At 46.2% G+C, this 11,826-nt stretch overlaps 1 long non-coding RNA gene across 1 annotated transcript; it reads right to left on the minus strand.

Annotated features, from left to right (window-relative positions):
• Positions 1 to 2,570: 2,570 nt before the first annotated feature.
• On the minus strand, positions 2,571 to 11,583 carry LOC109319159. The gene is made up of 3 exons (XR_002103389.1): positions 11,415 to 11,583; positions 3,891 to 4,157; positions 2,571 to 2,903 (listed from the first exon to the last, which is right to left on the minus strand). It is a non-coding gene; the product is annotated as an uncharacterized LOC109319159 (long non-coding RNA).
• Positions 11,584 to 11,826: the final 243 nt, after the last annotated feature.

Raw genomic sequence — 11,826 nt, forward strand, 5'->3', positions numbered from 1 at the left:
GCAGGGGGTCGGACTAGATGATCTGTCTAGGTCCCCTTACGATTCATTGATTCTATGACTCTACAGCTGGGGTGTCAAACATACATGAGCCAGATTTGGCCTGTGGAGCTTCTTCATCTGGCCCACTGGGCAACTGGAGGGCACTGTAAGATGAGCCCTTTGACCCTGCTGAACAGAATCACTGGCAGTGAGCTCCGCTCAATGCTGCCAGACCTGGCACTGCCCCCACTCTCACCCTCACCCTTGCCTCTGCTAGATCCTGCACTGCTCCTGGCCTCGCTGTCCCTCCATCAGACCCTACACTGTTTCTGGAGTCTGTACCACCATCACCACCACCAACTGCAGCAGCCCTTATGCCCCAGGTTATATCCAGCCTGAAAGGAGCCCCAAGGTCCAGATTTGTCCCTGGTGCCCACATAAGTGTCATACCCCTTTTTTACAGTGTACAGCACTGGTCAGTGAGCAGGAAATATCACACTTGTGTTTCAGTCTTTCCGTAGTGAGATTATATCTCCATGGCTCAGATGGAGCTCCAGGCCTGGAAACCTTATCAGAACCAGGCCTAAATAGAGATGATTCTCTGGACTCCTTGCATCCTGCATGCAAAAGAGTTAGCAACAGAGGCAGAGAGGTTTTATTGGCTCTCTAATTCTGGTGGATCCTCAGAGGCCATAGTAGTGAGGGTGGGATAAGAGTATCAAAAGAAAAACAGACCAGAACCAAATCTGTAGGGCAGATCTACAGTCTTCCCTAGCATCCAAACCCCCATGCAGAGGGACACTCAGCAAGTAGTCTGAGGTCACATGCCATAAGAGTATCCACTCCCCCTGAAGAGCACCTTTCTGGTTTTTTGCACCAAGGAGTGGAATGATATCAGACTGCTGAGTCCTGGAAATACTGCAGCTATCCCCACCATGCGCACACCATCATTCCCAAGAAAGTCTTAAGGGATTAATTCATCTCTTATCTCTACTAGGAGCAACAGAAGTCTGGAAGCTTGAGAGAGTCCAGAGGAGAGCCACTCATATGATCCAAGGCCTGGAGGGAAGGCTGTATGAGGAAAGGCTGAGGGACTTGGGACTCTTCAGTCTAGAGAAGAGAAGGCTCAGGGGGGACTTGGTGGCAGCCTACAACTTCATAGGAGGGGTACATCAGGACCTGGGAGAACATCTGTTCACCAGAGCTCCCTGAGCAATAACAAGGTCCAATGGCCATAAACTCCAGGAAGGCTGATTTAGACTGGATATAAGAAAAAGGTTTTTTTACGGTGCATGTGTCCGGGTCTGGAACAAACTCCCCCCAGAGGTGGTGCAAGCACCTACTCTGGACTCCTTCAAAAAACAGCTGGATTTATTTCTTGTGGGGATCATTTGATCCAAGCTGACTTCCCACCTATGGCAGGGGGCTGGACCCAATGATCTCATGAGATCCCTTCTAGCCCCTAATGTCTATGAAAGGGACTTCATTCCTTTTTATTATACTATTCCCAAGAAAATAGGCCTCCACCACAGATCAGAACTCTACTGTCTGAACAAGTACACAAGCCAGTTTAATAAGAGGATTTAGTGTCTCTTCCTTCCTCCATGCCCACTTTCATTTTGTGGGACCTGTATCAGCAACCCCCTGAAATGCAAAGTTACGTGGTGCCACATGGCAAGTGCCTGAAATTTGGTGCAAGCATCAGTCATCATCACAGAGAGACAGAGGTGAGAAAGTTGGGATTTCAGATTCAGACTCCCTTGAAAATCCCCCCCCCAGGGTTCTTTATAAGATATAAGCGTGGCTGAGTTTGCAGCATATCTAAAATGACAACAGATTTGTATGTCTCTGTACACATGATAGGTTCATCAATTTTAAGGCCAGAAGGGACTGCTGTGCTCATCTAAACTGAGCACCTGAATAGCATGGACCAGAGCATTATATCCGGTGACTCCTGCTGTGACAGGAATTTTTCTTCCTCAGTATGTAAGCAAACCACTACTGAGCCCAATGATTTGTGCTTGAACTGAAGTATTTCTCTGAAAAAGACAGAGAAAATCCACTGTGACTCAAACAGCTGGGTTTTTTTACAGGGATTGAACTTGATCTGTGAAGGCAGTCATCTCAAAGAACCAGATACAAGTAACCTTTCTTTGACACACACTCAGTTAACCTTAGCAGCAGTATACATCAGCAAGCCATGCTCTATATGCATGGATTTGAGAACTGACAATACATTCAAGAAAGATTTCTTGGAACTAAAAATTCAAGCCATAAAGAAGTCCCGTCCATGCCTCATGTCACTTACAGAAGCCATTGATATTATTCCCTTATTCATTTAGTGTGATGTGGACAAGAGATCTCTTGTTTAAATCCTAAGCTGACAAGGTCACATTGAGAGTTGTTACCAAGAAGGGAGTTTTCAGGGGAAATTTATTTTGTGCAGTGAGAGCAAGACACAACTATACTCCCAACCAAATTCATTTGGAAGGGAGGACTGCTATAAACCAATACAATTCCCTCTCTTTTCATGTGCACAAAAAGTTGTTCCCAGAACACATGCAAGTGCAAGTGTCTCTCACATGCACACTTTTTTTCTCTCTGAAACAAGGCATTAGATTCATGCCTACACTGGTTAGTGGGAGACTCTGAATTCCAAAGCCAAGCTCTGCTCTCAGGTGTACCAGCATAAATCCAGACTGATTCTATTGGTTCAGCAGGATTTTAACCATTACTTCTGAGGTCTGAATTTGGTTTACAGTTTCACTAAGGGACTAGAGCTGGCATTTTCTTATCATTATTTCTGATGATGAAGGTATTGTATGTAATGAGCTGAGTTCATTATGCAGCTTGAGCGCAGAAGGCTATATATCCACTGTGGGGATTTCACTCTCCTGTTTTGCCAAACAATTTGTTTTGTTGTTCTGAAAGAAAAGACATGATAACATAAATACCTTGGAGAACACATATTTTAAACTTAAAAAAGAACCTCCTCCCCTGACGTTGTAATTGCAGGTGGCATAAGGATGATTATTATTATTTCTATAATGGCACCTTATTTGAGCTGGAAGAGATATGGTCCTAAGAGCTGATTGTAACTTAATAAAACACAATATCTGCCCTGAAGAGTTTAAATGCCAAGTACTTTATTTATTCCCTACATAGCCTGAGTAAATAAAAATATAATTGCTACAAGAGAGTAACTGAAAAATGCCAAGTCAGGCAGGCTCATAAAAAAAAATGAGACAAAGATACTGCAACAGGAGAATTCAGCTATGAAGGACCAACCACAAGGCTGGTCTTGGTTGGCTTCAGACACAGTAGCTGACCAATTGACTAAAAAACTGTGCATAAAAGGGGAAACAGCTTGAACCCAGGGTTCAGTATCACACAGAGCTCAGCAGAGGCAGATGGTCTACCCTGGGGCTGACCCTGCTGTCAGCAGTTTGGCAGATCCTAGCAGTAGTATGTGCAAGGAACATGGGATATTGAAATGCTCCACAAAGTTTTGCAAGGTTGTTGTTTGAGGGGAGCTGGCTTTTGAATCAGTTGCACTTTGAGAAATAAACCAGCTCATGGTTTAAGTCTCCAGGGTCCTGATTCATTTCTGGTATCTTGGGCAAACTGAGATACAAGGTGTCCACTGATCCAGCACCGAGAGGAGTAAAACCCAGATATTTTAAACCTCTGTGTAGTGATTACTTGTGAAATCCTTCCTGTCTTGTTGCCAAGGAAGCAGTATCTAACTGAGGTTAAAACAGTGCTTCCATTTTCTTGCTTTCCCCTTGCAGACATCAGAGAGTGCAGGATAATGCTGCCTCAGGTCCCTCATGTACATTTTCAGTGGGTGTGCATGAATGTACACATCTTTTTCATGCTAGGAGCTCTAGTAAAATGTTGCTGTCTCCAACCTTCTCTGTGCCTGGGGACAGCTTTTCTGTAAGGGAAGGGCTATAATGCCGCCACATAATACTTGCAGTGCCAAGTGCGCTTTGCGTTTTTGTTTGTGTGATTCGGTTCAGTTTGTCATGGGCATGAATAGCTGGAGGAGGTAGGTGGACATTCTGATATGCAATTGCTGAGGTTTGCATATGTAAATGGAGGGTGAGCTCACCAACTTAGAGTGGAGCCAGTGCCACGCAAAGGTCTCAGAGCACTGCTGATTGTTCAAGCCTAAACTCAGGACAAAACAAAGAGATTCCTCTATTTAATACAGCTTGCAGTCACATAATGCTTTTCTTATCCACACACAAAGTTTTCTCTAAAGACTTGGCTGAGAAATGTAACATTACCCTGTCCTAGTTGGTTAACTCAGTCACAGCAACCTTTCTAATCCCTTTCTGTGGGCTATGGCTGAGAAACCCATTCATGCCAGAAGCAGATTTTGGTGCACAAAGTGGGACAGCTCCAGTGGACAGCAGCAATCACAGAAGGCCATAAACAAAGTAGGGAGGAATACCCTGGGCCACTCCTAAGGACAGCAGAGAGTTGAAGCTACAATCTGACTTAGTGGGCTTGTCTACATGTGCAAATAATCCAGGCAAAATTTACTCTTAAGTAAACTACTCAGGAGTAAACTCTCCCGGGCATGCATCTATACATGCAAGGACGCGGGCCAGATTTGCTGCTCCTAGTAGCAGACTGCTCCCATTCCCCACAGCCCTGCTATGAGCCCCTGCAGCAGCCAGGGGGAGCTCTGAGTCATTGCACCCTGCCCCTGGGAGCTGCCTGCTGCCAGGGCAGGATCTGCCACCAGCGCCCAGACAGGGACAATGTTCCCCTGCCCCGGCAGTAGGGCGCTCCCAGCCCCCACTCTGCAATTGCAGGGCCCAGGCTGGGAGATCCTTATCTCCCAGCTTCAGCTCCGCTGTTGCAGGGCTGGCATTGGGAGATTCTCCTCTCCCAGTCTGAGCCTTATGTTTGCAAGACCCCATTTGGGAGATTCTTGTCTCCCAGAGCCAGCTCCATGGTCACAGGGCTGGCACTAGGAGATCCTTCTCTCCCAGCACCTGCTCCACTGTCACAGGGCTGGTGCTGGCACTGGGATTCTTCTCCAAGCTGGCAATGGGATTCTTCTCCCAGTAGAGGGGGGGCTGGCAGTTCCCTGCTATTGGGGCAGGAGGACATTGTCCCCACCTGGGGTCCAGTAGCAGAGTCTGCCTGGCAGGAGGCAACTGCTGAGGGCAGGGAGCAATCTCCTGCCTCCTGCTGCCCAGCTGACTGAGAGCACATTTGCTTTGGGTCAGGCATCTACACATGCACTACTGCACAGTAAGTAATCTCGAGTAAGTTTGCTACTTGCATTTTCAGGTAGTAAATTTACTTGCGATTAGAGCCAATTATTGGGCAATAAGCATCTGCACATGTAGATGTAGATGCTTACTGTGCAGTAATTAGCGATCCTGCACAGTAAAACATCTCATGTAGACACACCCAGTGTTCAGTATACCCAGCCAGGCTGCTTTGTTCTGAACCGACTGGGATCTTCTTAAGGCTGACAGCTTCATATTTACTGTAGCTATTTACATGTCATTTTGCAGTAACGGCAAAAACTGTGCTTATAGACTAATTCTACTGTGCATTAGTGTACTACACATTAAGCATAACAAAAAAAATTGCTTTTGGAACTGTACATTACTGCAGGCTAATGCACTTCTATGTAATACCTCATATTAGAGGTACTAAACTGAATGTGAAGCAACAAAGGCGCATTAATGAATATGTAGGCACCCACCGTGTACATTTTCTCTGTCCTGTACTGAGCTGCTGGGGAGCATCTGCCAAGATGAAGACCCTGAAGGGCCACAGAAACCAGCTTACAGGGACCAACTTTGATGACAATCTCCACCCCTTCCAGTTCCAGATCCAGGTTCATGTTTACTTTGAATCTGGACACTTCCTCTTACACCACAACTGTAACAGTGGATGCATGACTTAGGAGCTGAAGCCCAACTGCAGGTGGTTAGAGAGGAGCCTGCCAGCCAAGGAATCCTGTGTCAGATGTCAGGGTTGACTGACTGACTAGCCCTAGGGAGAAGTTAAAAGTCCTCCGGGAAGGGAGAGAGAAGGATGAGCACCCAGCCAGGGTTGCCTCTCTCCTGAGGTCTGAAAAAAGACTGGAGCTTTTGCTTTTGTTTGTTATTTGCCTGCTGCTTATGTTATTGCTTATCTTGTTTCTTGTGGGGACAAGCACACTCCTTGTAAAATACATGGACCGGAATTGACAATTGACTGGCCATTTTAAGCAAACTGGCCCCTGGGGCAGGTTAAAGGAGGGGCAACCCACTACATCAACGTGACTAGGTCTGTGTTCTGCTGGGCCATCAAAGGACCACTGTCCAGTGGGAGATGGCCAGCAAGTACTAAAAGTGTGAGTGCCTTATGGGTATTGGGAAGGGGTTTCAATTTCTGGTTGTAATTATATATTATTATTAACAAATATTTTCATATCCAGCCCCATGGAGGGCTCTCCAGTGTGACACCATCTTATTTTGTCTTTAATATTTTTATAATAAAAGTTTAAAATATTGAAATCTGTCTATCTGTCTACCTATCCCCACGGACACCCACCTCTTTCTCTCTGTCTCTTTCTCCGCCTCCTACCATGCACACCAATCTTCCTTTTTCTATCTTCATGCACACCCTGTATTGATCTATTGATCTGTCTATCCCTGCATACACCATCTATCTATCTTTGAGTGAAAGGACTGCTCTGTCCTTGGGGAAGGACAAATCGCCTCCTTTACTAATGCAGCAAAGGGAATCAGTTGGGGAGAGGGAGCAGGAAATACCAAAATTCAGGGTGCTACAATATAGGTAATGTGGGGCAAAGGGTTGGATTAAGTGCACAGGGAAAGGGAAGGGGAATAGAGTAGTGGGGGAAGAGCCATGGGGAATCAGCTGACAGGAAGGGGCAGGGCCTGGCACATATAAACCCCAGGAGTGAGGCTAAAGGGCAGTTCTCTGCTAGCCGCCAAGGGAGAAGGAGCTCTGCTAGAGCAAGCAGAGTAGAGAAGCCTGACGGCACAAGCAGCTTCTGTTCGCGGATACAGGGTGGAGAATTCCCTGGTAGGGAGTTGAATGATGGTTAGCCAGACGGCTTAGATTTTATGTTATAGCCCAGGGGCTTGAGTTTTGTGTTTGTAGTTTTATAACACTGTAGGACTGGGTGAGGCTATTAGGGGTTGGAGGAGGCCTCATAGGGGCTCCACAGTAGCATGGGGACCCCGGCACCAGAGAGAGTGTGGCATTTTGGGGTGCACTGGCCCCAGCCCCAGAGCGAGGGGGCAGCGAGAAGCCCCAGAGTGAGGGGGAGCAGCAGAGCACCGGGAAGGCAAGGGACGAGACAGGGCGGTGGAAGCCCGGGGAAGTCAAGGAGAGGGCCAAATTACAGCAAGGTCCAAGTCAAAACCACGTCATTACCATCTGTGAGGCTTGGGCTGCGGTGTAGAGGAGGAAAAGGAGCCACAGATAGCGCCCCCTGGCACCAGGGCAAATAAAATGGGCAGCCTCCTGCTAATTACATCTATTAATTAATCAATTAAGATCAAGGCATGGCAGACGAGTAAGCAGGCGGTTGGCCCATAACAGGAGGGTGGAGTCACCGATAGAAAGACTCTAGCAGAGGTATTCCTGTCACAGTCTCTCACTGGGAAGTACCCTTTGACTTCCCCAAGCCCAAGCTCTCACTCATTGGGATCAGAAGAGGAATGAGAGGAACCTAAGTAAATGTTGGGGCTACTATAACTACAGGGCCCTACCATCATCAGAATCATCTAGTGGCCCAGCAGTTCCAACAGAGAATGGGTTTTCTTTGTTATGCCTTGAAGAGGAAGTGCAAGGAGAAAGGGCACGTCACTAACAGAAGTGAGGGGACTGGGGACCTGTGGAGCTTCAGCCAGCGCAGGAAAAATTATTAAAGCTGTGACAAGGATCTGGAACTGGGGACCCTACCAACCAACCAGATAAAATCAGCTGGAAGAGAAGGAAAGATGAGAGGGAAGGTAAATCAGTGTGATTAGAAACATCAGCAAGTTGGTCAGGAAAATAAGGAGCTTGGGCACACATGCAGACTGGGGTGTGAGACAGAGGCTTGATGGCCTGAAAGCAGCAGTGCCCAGGCACAAGCCAGAGGTAAGTGCTATTGATCTTTGAAGTAATAGCATTTGCATTTAGCCGGGATCCAAGAAACAAAGCTGTGTTCTAGGTCGGGTGTGTTGGGGAGCTCAGCAGGGGGTCAGGGAGAGGTACATCCTTTTGATCAGGTTATGATGAAGGACAGGTGTTGCGTTTTACTAGTATCAAAGGAGGTGGGTAGGGAGGCAGCCAGACCAAGGAGGAGGAAGGGGGCACTCTTAGTCAATTCCTGTTCCTTGGGTGTAAAACACTGGTATGTCCCCATCTCTGCCCTGCAACATCTGAAACTGAGGTGGGAATGTTGACAGACTACGGGTATGTAATGTTTCTAGATTCAATGGGTTTGTTACAATAATGTTTTATGTCTTCATTTCCCTTAAATATCTTAGAAAATAATGAGCTTATGGTATTTTGAAAGAGACTTGTGAGGATCTGCCTAAGTGTTCTGCCAATGGAAACTACTAAACGATGAACCAAATTTCATATATCAACCTGGGACCAAATGGAGTCAAGCTCCAGCACCTTGGGAGATTCCCTGCTCTTTCTGGTGCCAAAGAAAGAATTCAGAATAACTCAGTGCAAAAAGATGGCTTGAAAAGGAAACCAAGAAAGAGACAAAGGCAGGACAAGAGGAGATTGATAATCTCGCAAGAGCACAGTCAGGTCTGTTTACCTGACTGGGACTCTGCCTAGGAGCTTGTCTAGGTGTTGTGGCCACAAGGACTCTGCCTGCTATATTGCTGTAGACTAATAAATGCTGGTTTTGTTTCAGAGCCGCTTGCTTCACTGTATGTGGCTTTGGGTGCAATCTGTTCCCTAGAAAAAGTCCTCTGATGCTTCTATCATTTGCTCTGTAGGTCCCGCCCATGAAGAGCCCCATGGTCTAGATCTGGCTTGGAAAACAGAGTGAGTTTGACACCTCTACTTTAGAAGGCAGGCTTGATATGCATCTTTATAGACTAACTAAGATATAGAGAGAGAGCAAAAATGTTTGTAAACCCAAGTTCACTTCATCAGATGCTGTGAAAGGCAGCAGAGTATAAGAAAGAGAAAGAAATTAAAGTACAAAAGACAAGGGAGGGGGGAGATAAAGAGATAAGGGGAGGAGGGCAGTGCTATACTGTAGCAAGAACAGTGCCAGCAGTGCACTGGCATAGTGGGGGGAGGCAACAAAAAGTGGCTGCTATCAGTGCACAATTAGAATTGTGACTGTGGTAGAAAGTGGAAACCATCACTGCCTGTGTGCACCAGGTATTTGGCTGCATCCCTACACTACTGAGCTGTAGGGAACCATTCAACACAACAAGAGGTTGCAAGCTAATGAACTTTTTGTAAGCATGCATGGGATGCCCCAGGCTAAAGAATATTTTGGGGTATCATCACTTAATAAGAGAGGGGCCTTTACCATATTTACTTAAATACAAGAGGACATTTCCCTCATTCAGCTGGGGAAAAACAAGCCTCATCTTGGCTGCAAATATGAGTGCTCTGGCCCTGATGTGGGCCGAGGAGTGCAGCAAGAGCTTCTGGTATTGGGCAGGGGGTGAGGCAGCATTGTACGTAGGGATTATGCAGTAGTGCTGGGGTAGGCAAAATGTGGGCCAAATGTGGCCAACCAGGCCACTCTATCCAGCCCACGGGGCCCCTAAAAATTAAAAAAAAATAATATTTACCTGCCCTGGGCTACCTGTCATGGCCCTCCACACAATATAATTGCCCACCCCTGCAGTAGTGCATGTTGTTGCCCATGGGGGAGAGGACTGCAGCACATACCAGGGGATGGGGCAGCAGCCCCAGTCAGGGAATGGGGAAGCAGTGGGTTACAATATGGAGCAACGATGCATGGGAGGAGATAGGATGGGGGATCCCGTGTGGGTTGAGGATTGAGCAGCAATGGGGGCTTAGGAGTGAGCAACAGCACAGGATGGGGATTGAGCAGCAGCAGAGGTTGGGGACTGGGTAGGGGGGCAGGTGGCAAGGTGCAGGTATGGGGTTGGATAAGTGTCAGGGGAGCCTGGTGCAGAGGTCAGGCTGCCTGCCTTCCCCATGTTTGGAGACAAATTTAGGAGAACCCTCTTGAAATTAGATTCTATAAATGGAAAATTATAACACATTTATAATTTTCCATTTATAGAATCTAATTTCTAGAGGGTTCGCTTAAATGTGGATAGTTACAGTACATTCTCTGTGAGGCATCAGATGGTCAGCTGGAGTGAGAATACTACTACCCAGAGCAGAAGATGGGTTGGGCAGCTAGTGGTGTTCACTAACTACTGCCTTGGTCTAAGTAAACTTGAGGAGTATGGGAAGTGACTTTTGGCAAGGTTATTGGAAATTAAATACTTGTTTACTCAATCATGCAGTTGCAGTTGAAAGGTTGAATCCTCGTGGAATGAGAAACATCCCAGATGGAATGGTGGAAACTGACCAAACAGAGCCTAGAGGTCTCTCCATGTTCTCTCCCAGGACATTGACACACAGCTAACATTTAGCATTGCAAAAGTCATTGGAGAGCTCTCCAAAGCTGACTGCAAGCTAGAGAAGTTGTGGACATGAGAGTGTGAGTATAAGTTAAAGAGGAAGAGGTTCAATATCAAAGAAGAAAGCTGAAATGAGCCAAAATTGCAACAGATTTTAGGGAAAAAAATGGAACGTCCCCCTCAGATATATTTTGTAGGATGCCAGGAAAAGAGAATGCAGAGGGATATAGCAGGTTGATGGGATCCTGGTACAGGGTGATTTGCAGGGACCTCTATGACATGTCGAGGATGGTTCATAAATATTGCAGTGAGCAAGCTGTTTCAAGGTCAGACTGTTCCTCCCTTCCAGTAGCAGCAGGTTTGGAATAGCACTGCAGGCTTTTTAACTTAGGAAAATGAGAAAGAACTCATTTGTAAAGCCAGACACAAAATGGATGTTTATGTAGCTGACTTGGAAACAAAGTAAATTGTACTGGACTTTAGGGTACTTTCAGTGATGCCTGAACTAACGACACATCAGGGTCCTCTCACATGACTTCTTCTGTGATTTTTTTTTTTTTTAAAGGAAGATATGGCATACATTAAGAACTAAAGATCTATTATCCTTTGAACTCGGGCTACAAAATGTTGACTTCCATTATAGCCCAGAGACTTAGAATTTAGTAGAGAAATTATTACATCCCAGTCAGTCCGTTGTAGTTAAATATGGCCCACAGGCAACTGTAGTTTAGAAAATAGCATTTGTATAATTTAGGAAATAATTGAAACTGAGGAAGGGAGAAGTGAATCAAGCACAAACATTTAACAGACTGAACCTACCTTACTTAAGGTAGGTCCTGCCTCAGTTCTGGATTGCGCTTCAGTTCATTGACCGGCAGCAATATTCATTCCCCATGCAGTAGGCAGCCATCAGTCCTCTGGATTGCAGTGTACATGTAAAATGTCTATTCAGATGCCTGTTGATACCGTTTGTGGCTGACAAGCCCAAATTGAGAGCGACACAGCTTGCTACATTTCACAGATCCATATGTTTTCTGAGTTGGAGTCCAAGATCACAGCATGCTTTCTTCTTTCTCATTTTGCTTCCATCCTCTGGAGCAAAGTCCCTTCACGTTAAGCTGCACACAGTGCCAGATGTTCCCTCCAGATTGGGCAGGATTTTGTGCGCTCCTCCTAGCTTTCTATGTCGATGCTGAATGACTTTATATCGTTTTTGCACACATCATGGTAC

Source organism: Crocodylus porosus, unplaced genomic scaffold (genome assembly GCF_001723895.1).
Source record: "Crocodylus porosus isolate Cpor-Errol unplaced genomic scaffold, CroPor_comp1, whole genome shotgun sequence".
NCBI classification, from domain to species: domain Eukaryota; kingdom Metazoa; phylum Chordata; order Crocodylia; family Crocodylidae; genus Crocodylus; species Crocodylus porosus.